Raw genomic sequence first — 19,310 nt, 5'->3', positions numbered from 1 at the left:
TAAAAAATTAATTGAAATTTATCAACAATATTTTACATATGATAAAATATATTTTGGTACAAAATCTATAGTACTATCATCGGCATATTCTAAAGTGGCGACATGCATCTAGTGGCTACGTTGACATTAGCTAGTGCAGTGTTTTTTGACTTAACATTTGTTTATTTTTTACGGAAGTGTTCTCTGCGCCTGGAATTTCAATATATTTATTTAATTCGATTAAAGAGTTTAAAATTTAAATTAAAATCATACAACGGTCGATGGAAGCAACAAAGAGTTCTTCCTTTGCAACATAGAGGAAATATATTATCTAGAGTCCCGACGACTTAATGGGTTTGCTCTCTTTCAGCCTACAAACTAAATTAAGAGAATTTTGCCCGTTAGCATAAGCATGTGTTAGTTCTCCCGTGCATTTCTTTTGGAAAATCCAGGTTCTATGTAGTTGTTATGGGCTTTTGGTGAAGTTTGCACAATTAGGGGGAAAACAATGTGAGGTGAACTCAGCCGTTCAAAAAAGAGATCCGTTGAATTTAAAAATTGAAAAATTAATGCTATATTTTAAGAAAAATGAATTTTACAACTTCTTTTTAGTGAAAACTGTGCTAAAAATAATATTTGACTGCTTTTGGCACACAAATTCTATGGTTTTTATGAAAAATTTCGCTAAGAACAGATACAATCGTGCTGAAAGTATAGGCGCACCCTAGAACTGCAATGCGAATGTGGCCCAATTTGAGATTTGAAACCAAGGACAATGTTGCAACAAGAAAAGTGGAATCCCCCAAGTAGGAAGCCAGCAACGCCAACATATTTATTCTGGAGTGAAGAGGTACAAATTGAAGGTAAATGTGTTCACATTAATTTTACACTCAAATTATATGAATATTGTTTTGTTTTGTATTTTAGTTAAAATTACAATTCACAACAAGACTTTGTTCCTGGCAATCAAATCAAATCGCTCTATTCTGATGGCTTATATCCTCATTTTTAACTCTGTAGGAATGAGGAGGGCCGATTACAGCTAAGAAATCGATGTCGCAGAAGGCTGAAAAGCTTCGCTATGCAACCTATCAGGCAGGCTTTATTTGTCGAGATGGATATACAAGTCGCGAGTTGCTTTGAAGTTGAGGAATCTTTTTACTTGGAGGTCATTCATGGCCAAGACAACTTTAACAAATACAAGTTGAATCAATTGATGGCAGTAGCACATTCACGTCATGTGTCATCATCTGTGCAATGCAAAGCACTTCTTTCAGCCAGCTACGGATAGGCAAAAGATTGCAGTGTATGCAAGTCCTTCATTATGATGTGAACAATAGTTAATTTAATCTACAGTCAGTTTTTCAAGACATTACCTACCACCGAGGATTTGATCTGTTTCAGTATGTTCTTTTTTGCAGAAATTCACATTTGAATATCTTCATTTTACATCTTTTGGCGAACTCTGTGATGTAGCTGGTAAGGATATTTTTATAAATAATAATAATAATATTCACAGATACGGAATTTGAGAATTTGAGAGAGTTCACCTCGAATAAAATTTGAGGGTGTTTCAGGTAGGACAGGTACTGGTCGGGACTCTAGATAATTATTTCCTCTATGCTTTGCATAAAGATTGGTCTTACCTATGCATGCACTTGTTTGCTTTCGAGCTCTAGCTGTTTACGTTATGAACCCTAAATTGGTTAAGGACGTCCCCATTTGAGAACAATTCCAAATTGCAAGAGGGGAATTCATAGGATGTTGGAAGGTTCTCTGTTCAGCATGATTTCTTTGTTAATCTGACTGTCATTCGACGCACTGTTTCCAACAACAAGGATGCTTTGGCCGCAGTTCTGGGACTTTCTTCTGGTACTGTAATCGTTAATTTAAGCACTGACCACTTTGATAAGTGTGGCAAATTAGTCGCCGGCGATTTAAATGTTTGTCGAAATGTTTGTTCGAAATGTGTGCTTTATTTCTAAATATTTAGGTGCTTAAATAGAAAAGTCCTTTTTTATATTATTTTACCTACCCCAAAAATGTATTGTTGGTTTTCCTTCTTAAGTTATGTTCATCATTAGTAGTGTCAGGGCTTATTAATGTACATATACAAAGTAATTATGCGCCAAATATATGATCGGATAAAATCGGTTATATTGAAAGAAATAAGAACTGGAGGTTAGCTTAATATCGTTTCATTTTCATTTTCTTGAAAATGTGGAACAGCACTGGGGTGGAATCGGCTTAGGTGATAGTTGTCTATCATTTTAGCATAGCCAAATTGGCTATCCTTTTCATTCCGTCTGTGTAAGATGATTCAACTCATTTCAATTTGATTGAACAGTTTCAGATTCAAATTGTCAAAATTCGTTGTTGCCTTGGTGAAATTTTAAATTGATTCTTATAAAATATCAAAATAAAAGTTTCAAATTGGCTGTTTTTGAACAAAATTCTTACTTTTCTTTCTTATTCCGAATTTCGTAAGCTCTGTCGGTCAGAAGAATGTGTTTTTTTTAAGAAACAAAGTGAACTAAGAAAATTTTCCAGCCGTTGGTGTAAGCGTCTGGTAGCTCTATTCGGAATAAACGTATTTGTTTGAAAACGACTATCACATTATTTGTGACAGCTTTTTAGGTATCAATTTGACTATCGCCTTATGTATTTCAAATTCGATCGTTTTGATTGTCATATCGCGACCTTAGGACAACAGGGTTCTAACTGATATTTTTTTTCAAAATTGAGTTATGCATGTGATCGTAGTAAATCGAGTATGCTCTTTCGATTCCTTTCATCTATATTTGTCTATCTCTTTTAGTTTCCTTTATAGTCAATAAAAATTAATGAAACAAAATTATAAGTACCTCAATTTATAAAAAAAACTAAGTCCACAAAGTTCTATCATAAATAAGTTTGCGGGAAAAACGGTAATAAAAAAAGAACCCAAAACGACAAAGAATTGTTTAACTAAGTGCAAGTTCCACTGTGCTGAGAAATTGACAACATCAGAACGTCAACAAATTTTTGAATCTTTTTATTTGTTAGATCGTGATGGAAAAATTAACTGTATTTTAAAATCGACAACTAAAATGGAAACATTTCGAAAAACAAAAAAAAACAACTCCTTCTCGACGAAATTTCACTTTTGAGTATTTTTTGGAGGTACTTGGAAACAAGATCCAGGTCTGTAAATCGTTTTGGCTTGGGACATTTTGTATTTCTCAAAAATCCGTCTACAATGCGCACGAAAATAAAAATGTAATATCTGGTATGGCCAAAAAAGACAAACGAGGAGTTAAGTCTGTAAAAAGAATTAGCGAAAATAGGGTAGAAGAAATAAAAGAGCATATACGATCTTTTCCAACAATAGAGTCACACTATTATAGAGCCAAAACAAATAAACTATATTTAGATCCAAACTTAAATATAACCAATATGTATAACTTATACAATGATGCTGTTCTTGATCCTGTAAAAGAAAGTTTTGACAGGCATGTTTTCAATACTAACTTTAACCTTGATTTTCACCATCCCAAGTCGGATAAATGTGGCCAATGTGATATATGTGATATATTATATCAACAATCACCTTAGCCGATTCCACCCCTGATCTTTTGAATTTAGACATAAAATATGACTGCTGATCATTGCAGATTATTTACTCACTGTAAACATATGTTACTATTTTCTACTATTTTAAATATTCTCTAGAGCACCCACCTGCGTATTATTCCTCGATTTTTGCTACGTCCCTGGAGCTTACCTATGTATGTGCAGAGTGTACTATACAATGATTAAAGTTGACGTTGTTGCTTGTAATTCGACATGAATGCTCATAAGGGTGAAAATGAAAACCAAACGGTTGCTGCTAAATGAATGACGGTAACTATGCCAGTCTCACGTTATTGGACCACGAACATGGTTGCTTCTCAAGGTGGCATCTCATTTCCTTCCATCGTAAAATAAAACTCTAGGATATTTATCTTATTGTTGCCAAAAATTAAAAACAAAGTGAAAAAATTAAACAAAAACAAATAAAAAAGAAAAACAACGAACAGGAGAACAAAAACATATACAATTTTTTTGTTTGACCTTGCGTATCTGTTTGATTTAGATTTTGTGGTTTGTGTCAACTTAAGAGATATACCTCCTAGGTGCTCTCGTACATTATTATAGACATAGCTTGTGGGAGTGAAGTTTGAAACACCTATATCTACACTTAAATTTTTCCTATAAAGTTCCAGAAATCAAACATTTTAAAGCATAATTAAGAAGTGTGCAGTTCGGTGTTGGAATACTGCCAACAAAATATTGCTCAATTTATAACAGCTGAATCTATCTGCAGTCAAAATTAAAACAACGTAAGTACATAATGTAAACTGTATCCTTATTTTTGTATTCAGAATCAGAAGTGTCCTTTTGCTATTTAACATACATTAATTATGTAGATACTCTATGCAGACGTATAATTTAAAACTGAAATTTAAAGAATAAACATTAAGCGACTTGTGCATCTGCATATCGTGTGAAACCTTAAAGCAGAGATTTGTCTCTACATAAGAAACGTACTTAAACCATTTGCATATTTAATTATTGTTATTTCATTTTTACTCTTTGTAATTAATCCTTTTTTTTTGTGTGCTTTTCTTAATGAACCGGGTATCCTTTTTGCATTTTCGAGGGTTGTCAAAATAAATGCGCGTTACATAATTTGGTTTGAGATTTAATAATAAAGGGTGATTTTTTTGAGGTTAGGATTTTCATGCATTAGTATTTGACAGATCACGCGGGATTTCAGACATGGTGTCAAAGAGAAAGATGCTCAGTATGCTTTGATATTTCATCATGAATAGACTTACTAACGAGCAACGCTTGCAAATCATTGAATTTTATTACCAAAATCAGTGTTCGATTCGAAATGTGTTTCGCGCTTTACGTCCGATTTATGGTCTACATAATCGACCAAGTGAGCAAACAATTAATGCGATTGTGACCAAGTTTCGCATTCAGTTTACTTTATTGGACATTAAACCAACCACACGAATGCGTACAGAAGAGAATATTGCGTCTGTTTCTGAGAGTGTTGCTGAAGACCGTGAAATGTCGATTCGTCGCCGTTCGCAGCAATTGGGTTTGTGTTATTCGACCACATGGAAGATTTTACGCAAAGATCTTGGTGTAAAACCGTATAAAATATAGCTCGTGCAAGAACTGAAGCCGAACGATCTGCCACAACGTCGAATTTTCAGTGAATGGGCCCTAGAAAAGTTGGCAGAAAATCCGCTTTTTTATCGACAAATTTTGTTCAGCGATGAGGCTCATTTTTGGTTGAATGGCTACGTAAATAAGCAAAATTGCCGCATTTGGAGTGAAGAGCAACCAGAAGCCGTTCAAGAACTGGCCATGCATCCCGAAAAATGCACTGTTTGGTGTGGTTTGTACGCTGGTGGAATCATTGGACCGTATTTTTTCAAAGATGCTGTTGGACGCAACGTTACGGTGAATGGCGATCGCTATCGTTCAATGCTAACAAACTTTTTGTTGCCAAAAATGGAAGAACTGAACTTGGTTGACATGTGGTTTCAACAAGATGGCGCTACATGCCACACTGCTCGCGATTCTATGGCCATTTTGAGGGAAAACTTCGGAGAACAATTCATCTCAAGGAATGGACCGGTAAGTTGGCCACCAAGATCATGCGATTTGACGCCTTTAGACTATTTTTTGTGGGGCTACGTCAAGTCTAAAGTCTACACAAATAAGCCAGCAACTATTCCAGCTTTGGAAGACAACATTTCCGAAGAAATTCGGGCTATTCCGGCCGAAATGCTCGAAAAAGTTACCCAAAATTGGACTTTCTGAATGGACCACCAAAGACACAGCCGCGGTCAACATTTAAATGAAATTATCTTCAAAAAGTAAATGTCATGGACCAATCTAACGTTTCAAATAAAGAATCGATGAGATTTTGCAAATTTTATGCGTTTTTTTTTTTAATTAGTTCTCAAGCTCTAAAAAAATAACCGTTTATAAAGAATTTGAGCGGTATTGGTTATTTTGTTATTGTAATGTCCATTACACGTTTTTAATCCCTGAGGCGCGGTGGTTTCCTAAATCTACAATAGTTTTAGTGATTTAATTACTGCGTCATGCTTTATAAAACAATAAGTGCGGTAATAATAACTAATTAGATTTGAGCTCGAAATTTCATTGTCGTGACTTTTTTTTCTTAAAATATTATACTTTGTGACTTCTAATTAAAAAAAATTAACAATTTTAATGACTAGTAGAGTAAATTTGTTGTTTCAAAAAAAAGGTTAACTTGTCCGTGTATTTTTTTGGGATTTCATATAAAGTACAGTGAAAAGTTGCCAAAAAAAAAGATCAATTAAACATATGAGTGGATTATACAAAAGTTGGGTAACTTTTGAAGATATTTTTTTACGGTAGTTATTAAATCAAACTTCTGCGAATTCGGTTACCCCATTCTCTCCCATTGTACTTTTTTAAGTACAGTAAAATGAACTAAGTTGATGGAGCCATAAAATTATGGCAATACTGAAAAATGAAACGTTTGACATTTATTCTTCTATATTCAATAAATTTGAATTTTTCCACATAGTTTTTTCTTACAAAAAACGAAGTAGGCTTATTTTAAACTGTCTTTTTGTGCATGACATATTATATTTCTACTCGTGTTGTTAGTTGCAAAAACATAAGTGCTCATAAAACTCGTAAAAATCCAAATATTTCGATTTCCTTCCAAATAATCAAAAGAAATAAAGATAACGTTTAGAAAATTGTAATTTCAAATATATTTCGTTGTATATATAAGGAGGTAAGTTTAGTCACAGTTTGATGTACTTTAAAAAGTACAACGGGTTTATGCATGCACTTTTTTTTAGTTTCTAAAATGAATTTCAAAAGCATCCCATCGAAAAACTTTTATGGAAAACGCTTTCAAAATCTGGAATCTGCCCTGGACGAACTATACAGCAATGACGATATAGTCAATGCTGATATCGTCATGGTTCCTCCACCAGTGGACTACGTTACGGACGAAGAGGATTTAGATGAAGAAAATATAAGAGCGATAGAATTACCGTAAGATGTTCCAGGTGAGGTTGAGATCTTCGGAGTTTTGAATAGATTGACTTTCGAAGAAGAATACGAAAGCGATGACGACCTTCCGCTGTCCGAGCTAAAAAAGTTAATTGCCCCTCCTGACAATTTCCCCAAACGAATTTCAAAGAACTGAACACTATTTGGAAAGAATAAAAACTGTGCTTCAGATTTGATTGGGCTCAGCGAAGTTGATGTATTTGAAAAATTGTTTGATGTCGAGGTAAGACAACTCATTGTGATCCAAACCATGTTGTATGCTGGCCAAAAAAATCAACACAGCTTTGTATTCAATGAAGATGACTTAAAAACTTTCATTGGTATCTTGTTGTTTTCGGGCTATCATTCTGAAGCTAGAGAATATATGTACTGGAAGCTGTCGGCAGATACCAATGTCCCTATTGTATCCAACAGTATGTCAAGGAACAGGTTTCAAGAAATAAAAAGGTACATACATTTTGCTGATAGCAACAACCTTGACTTGAATGACAAAATGGCAAAACTTTGTCCGCTAAGCCAGCTTATGTGCAAAAAATTTCAAAAATGGGGATATATGCATGAGCATTTATCTATAGATGAATCCATGGTCAAATACTTCGGTCGTCATTCTTCAAAGCAATTCATAAGAGGAAAGCCTGTAAGGTTCGGCTTCAAAAATTGGATGCTTTGTAGCAAGGATGGTTATATGTATCAATTTGATACTTATTGCGGAGCAAAAAATGTTAAGCCTTCTCTAAAGAAATTGCCATTAGGGTCAAGAGTTGTTCTTGATTTACTAAAAAATATTGAATGTCCAACTGACCATGCAATTTATTTTGACAATTTTTTTACAAGCTATGAACTTATGAAGATGACTGGAACAGCTCGCGACAATCGGCTCAAAAAATGTCCTCTTCCTCAAAATAAAGAATTTCAAAAGCAAAAAAGGGGTACTTTTGACCACTAATTCGACGAGACCAATGAGTTGCTTTTCGTTAAATGGAAAGACAACAGCATCGTTACTATAGCCACTAACTACGACAAAATCGAACCTTGCGAGAATGTAAAAAGATGGGACAAAGAACAACAGAAAAAAATTAATATTCCTCAGCCGATTGTCTTCAAAAACTATAATAAAAATATGGGTGGTGTTGATCTTCACGATCATCAACACTTATTCTATAGAAATAAGAGCGAAGAAGTGGTGGTGGAACATTTTCACATCGATGATTTCATATACTGTCTCTAATGCCTGGAAGCTTCACAAATTGACCAACAACTACAAAGGTGATTTACTGGAGTTTACAAGAGCTGTTACGCTGCATTATCTCAGATTTCACACTTTGAATCAAGGACAACCGAGACTCGCAGTCAAAAGGAGCATAACAAAAAGCCCAGGATACCATTTTGCAAAGAAGTTACCAAATCAGTTAAGATGTCGCCAGTGCCATCAGCGATCGAAATGGTGTTGTGAAATGTGCAATGTGACCCTTTGCATACATAAAGATTGCTTTAAAAATTTTCATATTAATCAAAATTAAAATAGTATGTATGATACCATTGTACTAAAAAAAGTACACCCTCGTAACTGCTGACCACTATTTTTTGAAAACTTTTTTTTTTGCAAATATTTTAAATTTAAACTCAATAGACAGAAAATATCACAAAAATACAAAATTTCTATTTTTCTATACCCTTGGGTGTTAATGGGTATATGATTGCTAATCTAATTAATATATGTTTTTTTTCGAATCAGGCCTGTCACTTTTTTGTTTTTTTATTTTTTTTTATTTTTAACTGAAATAAATTTGTATCTATACTTTTTTTTTTTAATTATTTTTTTTAACACTCCTTCGAAAATATGAATTGGTTGGTTCAACCAACACTTTCATTGAAAAAATAGCCAATTCGAAATTTGCTTAGTGGTACTGTCACGACTGCCGTAAGCTCTCTGTATCTCAACTAGCTTTTATAATGTCTTCTTTTAAGGCTGACATTCTAAAACTTACTAAACATTTTGAAGGGCTACTGAAGTCTTTCAAAACTGCAGTTTGCAAATTAAATGCATACTCCGTAACCAACATAATATTCGATAGTTCTACTTCGACTAATGATTTGGCACAGCCTATTCCCACTTCTTTCTCTTCTACAGAGATTCCTGATTCTCGCGCAATCAGGTTGTGGTGTTATTAACGCAGAAAGTGTACCTGATAAACAAAAGAAAAAGTCTAAGAAAAGAAGCTGAGAAAACTCTGAACTTGGTAGAAATTCTACCATCCAAGAACAAATGTCAACATCACACCAATACCTACAGATCCCACCGGAACTCCCCATATACCTCAAATTGTTGTCTCAGATCTAGCTTCCAATAGTAACTCCGTTACAGGAACTGTAATAAACAACTTCATCCCTATCAAAGCTGTCTCCAAACTAAAAATAATTTTTATATCTCGTCTGGACCCAGTTACAACGCCAGAAGATATAACTTCCCACTTAGTATCTACCAAGAACATACCTTCCAGCTCATCCATCAAATGTACTACGATCAGTAAACCAAATAGCTTTGTTTCCTCTTTTAAATTAATAACGAATCCGACTTAATTTGATTCTATTTGCAACCCAAATATATGGCCCGCAGAGACTTTACTCTAAGTCAAAAACAGGGTGTTTCTTTGAAAACCAAGTCAAAAAACTTATCAGGCTTGCGCTCTTCTCCCAAAACGTAAGGGGACTTCGTAGCAAGACTGGTGAAATTTGTCTCAACTCCCAATCATTTCCACACGACGTATTCGTTTTGACAGAAACGTGGCTTAAACAGAAACGATCGTCATGTTGGTAATGCAAAGGATTTAGGTGGAGGTGTTCTCATAGCGGTAAAAATTACATATTTCTCTTCTTCTGTATCTTTTCCATTTCGGTACAAATGTACACAAGAAAGCAAATAAGGTGCAACAATTTCACCATTTATGAGTTGATGAAAAAATACTAAGTCATTATTATCACGCCTTTGATGGAGAGATTGCATTTGAAGAAGTAGAATACGATGTTCATAAGGAGACAGATCATAAGGATCTTCCAAAGGAAGACCTTTTAGCGAATTAAATTATGTTGAATTGATTCAAGACGTTTTCTATGAAATTCGTAATAGGGAGTCCATACCTGCGAAGCATATTCAAGATGAGGACGAACATGGCAATTGTACAAAGAAAGAGTAACATAGGGATCATTAAACTCCTTTGCCCAGCGTTTTATAAAACCAAGCATACAACTTGCCTTATTAACAATAACATTAATGTGATGTGTAAACTCTAAGTTGGAACAGAAATGTACACCTAAATCTTTAAATATGGAGACACGACAGAGTTTTTGCTGTGATATATATTAGTCAAATACGTTACTGATTAGTTTTTTAGTGAAAGTTATCGTCTGGCCTTTTAAAGGGTTATGAAGAGCTATTTTTCCCAACACCAAAATGTGAAACTATCAATGTCGGCTTGTAAAAGAATACGATCCTGGGTGGACTTTATTATTTTGAAAATCTTCATATCGTCAGCAAAAATGAGAAGTTCACTTGAGCGTAGACATGACGATACATCGTTAATAGACAGGATGAACAGAAAAGGGCCAAGATGGCTTCCCTGGGGAACACCAGATTGAGCAACAAAAGGTTCAGAATGACAATTTCTAAATTTTACCTCCAAGGATCTGTTTTCAAGGTATGACTTAATCCAAGCTAAGAGCCTTAAGTTTAAATAAAATAATTCCGTGGCTAAGTTGGTCAAAAGCTTTAGAAAAGTCAGTGTACACAGTCAACTTCATAACCTTGTTCTAAAGCGTTTGAACATATGTTTGAGAATGTGAGGAGATTAGTAACGGTTGATCTTTTTTTCACAAAACCATGTTGCTGTTCGCAAATGATATTTTTACTAAAATATGCTACACTTTCACAAACAACTTGTTGAAATACTTTAGAAATGCAAGAAAGCTTTGCAATGGGCCTGTAGTTGCTTATATCCGAATTGTTACCTTTCTTGAAAATTTGTGTTAGAAATGATTTTATTCCATATGCTGGGAAATTTGCCTGTTTTTAGAGAAAGTTTAAATAAAAACATAAGGGGTTCAACTAAAGCATTACTACACTTTTTTAGTACTATCGGTGGAATACCATCGGGACCGGCTGAGCAGTCATCATTCAACGCGGATAAAAGATTAAGGACCGTACTCTGTAGCACAGGTATGTGACTACAGCTAGTTTGCGAAAAAGTGTGAAGATTATGAAGATATCAAAAGTTTTATCTAACGAAAGGTTCTTGTAAGTGAAGTTAACTGGAAAGCCATTTGATTTTTTCTTTGAGTTTACAAAATTGCAAAATTTTTTAGGATTCTCTTTCAAAAATGTGCCCATATCAGTAACATAACAAGCATTTAAAAAATTAGAAAGAGATTTAAATTGGTTAAAGAGTTCAACATAAAAAGAGAAGTTGACTGGAGACAGAGTTTTCAGATACGTTTTCCATGCCTTATTTCTTTTGTTACGCAGTAAACGCAATTCTTTCGTGTACCAAGGATGGTTAAAGTTTGTATTTCTTGATTTCTTTATCGGTACATTTTTTTCAAAACAATAATTAAGGATCCTATAAAAAGTTGAAACTGCTTCGTCAATGTTAGAAAATGCTATTGTATCAGCAATTCCAGAAATGGTTAAATCTTCAGACAACTGCTGGAAATTGGCTCTTTTTAAACGTTGTTGGACTTTTCCAAAGCGTTTGACACGGTTGATCACTTTACACTTTGTAAAAAGCTTAGAGATGATTTCGGTTTTTCTTCTTATGCAGTAAAACTTTTGCACTCATACTTAAACGATCGTCAGCAATGTGTGGCTGTGGGAAGCCAGTTGTCGTCATATCTTGCAGTCCCTGCAGGAGTGCCACAGGGTTCAACTCTTGGGCCGCTATTATTTTCGATATATGTCAATGAAATTTCTCATCTAGTTAAGTCCTGCAACGTTCATATGTTCGCAGACGACGTCCAATTATACATATGCAGTCAGTTAGATGGCATAAGTAATGCTATCAGCCATATAAATGAAGACCTAGAAATTATTTTTGCAGTGGGATCTAAAGCAAAACATTTCTCTCAACCCAAGGAAGTCAAAGACACTATGCATTTACAAACGCATTTTAGATACGTCAAGTTTTCCACCAGTTCGACTCGGTAGATCGACCATTGACTGTGTGCATTCTGCCGGGAACCTGGGGATAATTTTCAACTAAACTTAAACTTGGACTGATCATGCAGCTTCTACAATTGGTAAAGTATATAGTGCTTTGCGCCTATTATGGTCAACCCAAAAGTATGTTCCTGTGAAAACTAAGATGTTGCTTGCCAAAGCACTCCTGCTACCCATTTTGTTGTACGGATGTGAAGTTTTCTGTTGTGTTGACTCCTCAACAAGGCGAAAACTTAATGTCATATACAACAATCTTGTATGATACATCTTCAATATAAGATAGTTTGAGCATATTTCTAGTTACTCATTACAAATAATGGGTCTGACTTTCGATTATCTCTTAAAGTTTAGTTCATTTATCCATTTACATGTAATTATGCAGTCTCGCCAACCTGAGTACCTGTACAACCGATTAGTTTTTGGAAGTTCACTTAGAACCGCGGTCCTAATTCAACCCAGATTGTATGGCCTGCAATCAGAGCGTACGTTTTTTTACCAGGCCAACAACGATCAGAAGCATCATTAACGCGAACACATTCAAAAACCGTCTTTTTAAACACTTGGTCAGTAATACTCAAGCAAAAAGAATACAAATTAATTAATTTCTATTAACATAAACTTAAAATTAAATAATTATTATGTACATATATCTTGCTTTGTTAAACATTTTGAACATTCTTAAATATTGTAAAGCCTTCACTTATAACAAGATTGTAATTAATATTTTTAGGAAAACTGAATTTTAAAAAAAAATTATAAGGTTGAAAAGCTTATCCGTTCATTACACCAAACATTTGTTCTCTAGAGAGGACACTTACTTCTGGAGCCTTCAAATTTGTTGTAGTATCGGACAAATTAGCTATGAAATGGTAAATGTCGTCACGCTCATTCCTGTTACAATAATTTTAAAGGAGAGGTAGATCTGACCGATGCGGAATATAATTCAAGTTCAATATTTCAACCCCTGCTCTGAAAATTGTATGTATGTACCTATAGCTCTCGCAGAAAGTCTATTATTGAAATAATTTGTCGCATTAGTATTTAAAGAGTGGCTTAGATTTCTATATATTTCTCTTGTTGACGATGATGATACTCTCTTTAAATGTTGAAGAAATATATTTTCATCTTGCCAGTTGTATATGTTTTGATGTTCAAATGGTAGACATGTGCATTCAAGAGGACACAAGCGTCCACAGGTTTTTTCTTAAAACCAACCTCTGTCTATCAACTCCTACTCTCACCTCCACGTGGTGAACATCGGGTGCCTAGTACCTCAACTGGAGATTGGGTTCCAACCCCAGTGGAAAGTTGTTGGGGGCAGCAAACGAGAGAGGTGGGGAGAGGTGTTTCCACTAAGGCACCTCTCCTTATCCAGACGGCAGCGGAGGAATTCCCGAGATGGAATCAACGGTGGCGTCTACAGTTCCAGTAAGGTTGAACTACTTAGTGAACACCTTATAGGGCTTCTTCGACTTATTCGGAGCCCAGGCCTGTAAGGAGCGGTTTTATCCGGCTCCCCATCCTTGGAGTTATACTTAGGATCTGGCCCTCCAGGTTGGGGGTTGTGCGTCGGGGTGACTTCCTGGCCACGTAAAAGCTTTCAAAGTTGCGAAGCACCAACAAGCCTCGGATACGGACGGATTTACTGTTGACAACCAACGCAAACGAATAAAGGACAACGAACTTCGGATATGCACGTGGAATGTTAGGTCCCTTAACAGACCACGTGCGGCCGAAGAATTAGCGGAGGCCCTAGAACGATATAAAGCAGATATCACCGCCATCCAGGAAATACGATGGGATGGGCCGGGCAAAAAGAGGATGAAAAACTGGGATATTTACTATGGTGACTGCTACCACGAAAACCAACAGCGCTTATTTGGATGCGGATTCGTCATTGGAGCCAGATTTAGGCAAGAAGTCTTGAGCTATAGGTGCATCAATGAGCGCCTCATGACCATACGCATCAAGGCTAAATTCGGCAACATTAGCCTGATATGCGCGCACGCCCCCACAGAAGAGAAAGATGACAACACCAAAGATATGTTCTTCGAGCTCCTAGACAAAACTTATGAGCAGTGCCCTAGCTACGATATTAAAATAGTCCTGGGCGATTTTAATGCCAAGCTAGGAAGGGAAGACATCTTTGGTGGAATAATCGGGAAAAACAGCCTGCACGACAACACTTCCGACAATGGATTCAGGCTCATAGATTTTGCTGCGGGGCGAAACGTCATGGTAGCCAGTACGCGTTTTCCACACCTCAACATCCACAAAGGAACTTGGACTTCTCCAGATCAATCTACCGTCAACCAGATTGACCATATTGCGATCGACGCAAGACACGCTTCCAGCATTATGGATGTACGAACTTTCCGAGGAGCTAACATCGACTCGGACCACTACCTCGTTGTAGCCAGGGTAGCACTTCGGATTTCCAGACCCAAGGCAAAACAGGGAGGTGCTGGGAGAAGATACAACGTCGAACGGCTACAATCGCCAGAGATCGCCAAATCCTTTTCCGACCGAGTGACAAGTAACCTCTCTCGAAGTTCTCTGCCGCCAACACAATGTATCGAAAACCAGTGGCAACATTGCCAAGATGCAATCAGAGAAGCCGCCTCTGATGTGCTGGGTTTCAAACAGCCACCAACAAGGAACCCCTGGTTTGATGAGGAATGTCGGCAGGCAAATGCAGCCAAACAACAGGCACGCAAAGCGGCGCTGCATAAAAGGACGAGAGCTGCTCGTGAGCTCTATGAGCAGAAGAGGCGAGAGGAACGCCGACTTTTCAGAAGGAAAAAGAGAGGGCATGAGAAGCGTGCGGTCGAAGATGTTGAGAGGTATAAAAGCAGGAATGAGGTTCGAAAGTTTTATGAACAGGTGAAACGAAATTCACAGGTACATAAACCTAGAACCGAAGGCTGCAAAGACGAAAGCGGAAACATCATAGTGGAACCGCAGTCAATGCTGAGGATATGGAAGGACCACTTCTGCAGACTGTATAACGGCGACGAAGAACTGAATCCCGCTGTCAGGCAGGATGACCCATTCGATATAGACGACGAAAGCCAACAATCCCGTCCTCCCGACTTAGACGAAGTAAAGATTGCCATATCTAAGTTGAAGTCTAATAAAGCCGCTGGAGCAGATGGTTTGAATGCCGAGCTCTTTAAAGCAGCTGGAGATAAGTTGGTTAGGAGCATGCACCAACTTATCTGTAAGATATGGTCGGAAGAAAACATGCCCGATGAATGGAACCTCAGTATTGTTTGCCCGATCCTGAAAAAAGGAGACCCTCTAAACTGCACCAACTATAGAGGAATAAGTCTACTTAACATCGCCTATAAAATATTCTCTGCCATAATATGTGAACGTCTAAAGCACATCGTCAACAACCTGATAGGTCCTTATCAGTGTGGTTTTAGACCAGGAAAGTCCACAGTTGATCAAATATTCACATTACGGCAGATCCTGGAAAAAACTCAAGAGCACCAAATCGACACCCACCATCTTTTCATCGATTTCAAGGCCGCATATGACAGCATCTACAGGGACGAGCTGTATAGAGCCATGTCTAGTTTTGGCATCCCTGCCAAACTCGTCCGTTTGTGCAGGATGACCATGGAGAATTCACGCTGCTCCATAAAGGTTGGAAACAACTTAACAGAACCTTTTGATGTCAAAAAAGGTTTTAGACAAGGTGATGCGCTGTCATGCGATTTTTTTAACATCGTGCTTGAAAGAATAGTGCAGAGCTCACACGTCAACACTAGAGGCACTTTCTTTCAAAAGTCTGTCCAATTACTGGCATATGCTGATGACATTGACATAATCGGAAGAACTCAGCGTGATGTCAATGGGGCTTTTGTGAGTATTGAGGCAGAGGCGGCAAAAATGGGTTTAACGGTTAATGAGGGCAAAACAAAGTACATGCTGTCGTCTAGAAAGGACATACAACACCGACGTTTTGGTCAAAACGTCACAATCGACAGACGTACCTTTGAGGTAGTCAAGGACTTCGTCTACCTAGGCTCCGCTGTAAACGCAGAAAACAACACCAGCGCTGAGATCAAACGCAGAATAACTCTTGCTAACCGCTGTTTCTTTGGACTAAGAAAGCAATTGAGTAGTAATGTCCTCTCTCGAGGGACCAAAGTGTTGCTATATAAGACCCTTATCATCCCCGTCCTGCTATACGGTGCAGAAGCATGGACCATGACAAAAGCGGATGAAAGCACCTTGGGTCGCTTCGAGAGAAAAGTTCTTCGTGTGATCTACGGTCCCGTATGCATCGAAGGGGAGTGGAGGAGAAGATGGAACGACGAACTGTACGGGCTGTACAGCGACGTAGACTTAGCAAGAAGAGTAAAAGTCCAACGACTAAGATGGCTGGGTCACGTAGAGCGCATGGAAACCAATGCTCCGGCCCGGAATGTCTTCGAATCCGCACCCACAGGACAGCGCAGTAGAGGAAGACCGCGGATCAGGTGGCGCGCACAAGTGGAAGGTGACCTCACCCAACTTGGAGCGCGAAACTGGAGACATCTAGCTAGGGACCGAGCTAGATGGAGAAGTTTGTTGGGTGAGGCCCTAGTTCACACAGGACTGTAGCGCCACCTTAAGTAAGTAAGTAAGTTGTATATGTTAAACTCATTAAGTTCAAGAGAAACATTATGCAATCGGGAAAGTTGAGTCCATTCCTTAAATGGAGATGCTTTTGTTCGCAAAAGAACCTTCATGACATGATAGATGTGTGAAGATTCGAACTTGGTTTACTCATTACTCTTGTTAGAAAATCTGCATGGAATTTCACATTTTTAATATAAATCAAGGGAATTCCAGACTCAACATGAATTGCATAGGTTGGAGTCGAATTAAGTAACCGAAATAATCTTTTAAAAAAGAGGTGTTTGTATCAACTCAAATTCTTCAAAATAGGTGTGACCAAAAACTTGAATATCGTAAGACAAGCAAGATTTAATGGTTGCTTGGAAAACACGGTATTTATACCCTAAGTCTATGTTTCTGTTTGAGAAGAAAGTTGGCCACATTATTTTAGCTTTTTTACGCTTACGCTGAACATGTTTATTGAAGCTACTGTTAGCAGACTTCAACACTCCTAGATATTTGAATTCCTGTACTACTTCAATAGGTTGGTTTTTAATAAACCACCTTTCTTCTTTCTAATATGTAATCCTGGGAGAAAATACTATATCTGTTTTTAATAAAGTAATACCCTATTATAAATCTCTAAACTCTTATTTATCTGCAAATTTAAAATTAATATTAGATAAGTACATCCTAATATCTAAAACATTATATTTTTTAATTTATTTTATGAATGCACGGATTTTATCTTTTAGACCGCTTTGATACTCTCCCATCATTCTTTCGTTGTGTCGACCCTGATATCGATGTTCGAAATTAAAAATATCTTAGCGAAAACGCTCACCTTGTTTTTCCGAATAAGCATATGTACTTTTAGAGACATTTTACAGCCCATTTGTTCAACGTTTTTGAGCATACTTGATATAAGCTCTTTGTATTTGTTAGCTCTGTTGTTGCAAGGAACATTTTGAACTGCAGACTTAATGCTGTTCCAGAATCGCCGTTTTTGAGTATTGAGTAGCTCTGAAAATTCTCTGATGGTTATAATTTTCTTAATTCGTATGGGCCAACGAAAATGCCGGCTTTCACTTTGGTCTCGAATAGCTTTAAAAAAAAACCACAGATATTTAGAAGCTTCGGAATCTTGTCGAAGAGCTTTAAGGAACTGTTTCATGAGGCCTCAATGTAATAGAAGCATCAGTTTATCATTCTTAAAGGTGAAAAAACCAACATTGAAAGAAAAAAAGATGCCGATATATATTTATTCAATATCCAAATTGTGAAAATCGTCATTTGAACACAGAAACAAAAACAATGTATTTTTTTGTTGAACTGTGTAATAAAAGCACCTACGAGTAGTTGAATCAGCTTACAAAACAGAACTATATTAACTTCCCATAATAAGTTATTGTAATTGTTTCGATTTAACGAATTGAACATTTTGACATTTCTCAAAGTTTTTTGTGTGCTTTTTTACGTCTGTACGTTCGGGATACCATTTTTCGTTGTCCATATCTCAAGAACCAGAAGAGATATCGAATTTAAATAATTTTTGGTTTACGGGTTATAATACAGAAAGTGAGTGATTTTTTTACTATAGCATATTTTAAAAAAAGTGATAATTTTTAAAATCAATTTTTAAACCAAATATTTGACGAATCAAAAGCTCTAGAGACTTCAATTATATATACAGTGAGTGTCATTAATATTCGGTTTTTATCATGCAATTTCTTTTTTCATATTTTCCACTTATAAACATTATTATAAATCTTAGTATTTGTTTATTTTATTTATGAATGAATATATTCTTTACAATTGATCAAAAATTATCCGCCATTTACCATCCTCCGCTAAGATTATTAGATGTAAACGCATAAAGGCTGAATGTTTCGGTTTTTTCTTCCTCTGCTTGCTTTGACATTTCTTAAAACTAACAGTTTGTTTTTTTTTTTTTAATGTAAAATTAAACCAAACTAGTCTGTAGGTTTTCTGAGTACATTTGTAAAGTAATTAGAAGTCAAACATTATAGAATCATTCAATAAATAAAACATGGGTCGTAAGGGGACAAAATTCGAGTCTTGAAACAAAAAAACTTGTGATTTTTCAACACGAAAAAGGTGAAACTTACAAGAAAATTGCAGAGTTATTAAATATGAAGCCAAACACTGTCGGGGATATAGTCCGGAGATACAAAAATGAAGGAAGAATCGAGCCAAAGAAGCAGTTGGGCCAACCAAAAAAAAACTTAGGGCGAAAGAAGAACGGTTTATAGTACGAAAGATCAAAGCTAATCCTCTTTTACGTGCCCCAAAAATAGTTGAAGAAGTCAGAATTGAATGCAAATAGCAAATATCTGCATCAACCATTCGTCGTACCATCAAAGCATAT

General features: G+C 36.4%; 1 protein-coding gene across 1 annotated transcript in view; it reads left to right on the top strand.

The window, feature by feature from the left end:
- The first annotated feature begins 3,865 nt into the window (after positions 1-3,865).
- The window catches only part of LOC129947164 (acidic phospholipase A2 PA4), a 48,223-nt gene continuing 32,778 nt past the window's right edge, over positions 3,866-19,310 (top strand). The window contains exon 1 of the mRNA XM_056057612.1: positions 3,866-4,340. The gene's annotated coding sequence lies outside the window, so the exon portion shown is untranslated. The remainder of the gene's footprint in view (positions 4,341-19,310) is intronic.

This window comes from Eupeodes corollae, chromosome 2 (genome assembly GCF_945859685.1).
Source record: "Eupeodes corollae chromosome 2, idEupCoro1.1, whole genome shotgun sequence".
Classification (NCBI taxonomy): domain Eukaryota; kingdom Metazoa; phylum Arthropoda; class Insecta; order Diptera; family Syrphidae; genus Eupeodes; species Eupeodes corollae.
The sequence above is the reverse complement of the archived record's forward strand: the minus strand, read 5'-3'. Positions and strand labels throughout refer to the sequence as shown.